At 31.7% G+C, this 2,500-nt stretch overlaps 1 pseudogene; it reads right to left on the bottom strand.

Moving 5' to 3' along the window:
- LOC137650759 (hyaluronidase A-like) overlaps positions 1 to 2,234 on the bottom strand; it is an 11,558-nt pseudogene extending 9,324 nt beyond the window's left edge.
- Between the last annotated feature and the right edge of the window lie 266 nt (positions 2,235 to 2,500).

The raw sequence follows: 2,500 nt of genomic DNA on the forward strand, positions 1-2,500 counted from the left end.
CTATCCTGTTCGTAATACTAGGCAGGCAGTTAATTCTAATAGCCAGGCCTTCTCCATCACAAGGCTCAATACTACGCTGTTACCAAGTTGTGGAATGATCTTCCTAATCGGGTGGTTGAATCAGTAGAACTTCAAAAGTTCAAAGTTGGAGCAAATGCTTTTTTGTTGACCAGGCGGACATGAGTCTTTTTATAGTTTATTTATGACATATTTGTTTTTGATGTTGTTAATAGTTCATATATGACATGTCTGTTTTGACGTTGTTACTTATTTTAGAATGATTTATTGTTAATTTGTTCTCTTCACTTATTTATTTCCTTATTTCCTTTCCCCACTGTGCTATTTTTTCCCTGTTGGAGCCCCTGGGCTTATAGCAACTTGCTTTTCCAACTAGGGTTGTAGCTTGGATAGTAATAATATATATATATATATATATATATATATATATATATATATATATATATATGTGTGTGTATATATATTTGTGTGTGTGTGTGTGTGTGTGCGCGTGTGTTTATATATATATATATATATATATATATATATATATATATATATATATATATATATATATATATATATGTGTGTGTGTGTGTGTGTATATATATATCATATATATATATATATATATATATATATATATATATATATATATATATGTATATTTATATGTATATATATATATATATATATATATATATATATATATATATATATATATATATACCTACATACACACACACACACTACAGTATTATGAGACAGCTTTGTCAACAAGAAATATCTGTAATTTAGATAATAAGAAAACAATATTTGTAACGAATAGGATGCTGAATGGGCATCACTGTTTATTAGATTTTGCCATTAATGACCAAAATTATATCTAATCGGAAAATGAAGAGGAAAAGAGAATAGTTTCCTTTTAGCAAGTTTACTGCCATTTGTGTCATCACAATGAAGTTATATTCTTTAATCAATTTTACCTTTACCTTATCGGCTAGGAAAATATCATCGGTATTCTGAATGATGCTAAATTTGATGACATCAATATAAACACCATGTTTATGGCACTTGAATGTGGGAACATTCCAGTACACATTAAATTCCTTGGCCTCGGCAATAGTTTCACAGAGAAGCCATAGAACTACGAAGAAGAGACTGCCTATTTTAGATTTCATGGCTGTTTCATTACTTTGATCCTGGTAACGATAACAAAAAGAAAAATATTTTACATTAATGGGTGGGAACATTAAATAACACCTTACTCACATAGCCTAAGCCAAAAGGGAGAGTAGTCTTTTTAAAGCTGATCTGGTTATCACTACACTGAAAAATTCCCTAATTTTTTCCCACCAACTTTTCTTCATTATGGTATTTTTTTATGGAATTGTGTGAAATAATTTTTACAACCCCACACGATTTACCTAGCCTTTTTTCTTTTGCTTTTTCAATTTCGAAATCTTTGAAAGAGGACCAAATACTTACCGCTGTATGAAAACTACAAATATTTCCCTGAAAATCTCATTTTAGTCTCACAAAACCCCAAAGAACTTTTCAAATTTCTTCATATCTCGACCCATGTCATGAAAAGCTAAATCCACGGTAATTTTGTTGCTTATGAAAATCTAAATTCTAGATTTATTAACATTGACACCAATAGATTTCGAGAACCTGCTCAGCTCCCATTGAAGAGAGAAAGCTCTGTACAATTTTTTTTATAAATTTTTACTAAAAAATTTTGTGGATTTCATACTTCGATGAAGAGTATGTAAACACTTACCACACTAGATGGTAGAGTGATTAGCAAAAACAATATTGATGCGGTACAGCATATACAAATATCCAATTGTTCTCTACCTTACCCCCAGCAGGCGATAAGAATAACTTCCCACGGAGATAAGTGAGTTATCATAGACTCCTCTCTCTCTCTCTCTCTCTCTCTCTCTCTCTCTCTCCTCTCTCTCTCTCTCTCTCTCTCTCTCTCTCAAAGATTTATAGAAACATAGCATGAGTATAGGTTAGCATTTTATATAACAAACATGATCATTTGGTTCATACAAATAATCTTTTTTTTTTTTTTTTGGCCTTACCATCTGAAATTCATACAATGCTTTTCTATTGTAAACTTCACCTTCCTCAGCAATAATCTTCTGCATCACATTCAACGACGACTCAAACTTATGTAAGTATATTTTTGTTAGGGTAATTGTTATCCAAGAATTGCTGAGATTCATGTTTAGGAAATTGGCAATTAGATTGATATGATTCCACGTTGGCAATGTAGCTCCATACAGATTTAATGAAAACATAATTGCATACACGTATTTAACAGACATAATGAATCTTTCATTTTGTATTTGTATGCGTTTCATGTTTATTCATAAGCCCACTACCGTACAGTTGGACACAGGAATTGCAGGTACACCTCTCTCTGAAAAAGTGCACCCAACCACACCTTTACTTTGCGGTGAGTTCCTGTTTTGCGCCCTGCCCACCAACT

The sequence above is a fragment of the Palaemon carinicauda genome, chromosome 12 (assembly GCF_036898095.1).
Source record: "Palaemon carinicauda isolate YSFRI2023 chromosome 12, ASM3689809v2, whole genome shotgun sequence".
Taxonomy (NCBI): domain Eukaryota; kingdom Metazoa; phylum Arthropoda; class Malacostraca; order Decapoda; family Palaemonidae; genus Palaemon; species Palaemon carinicauda.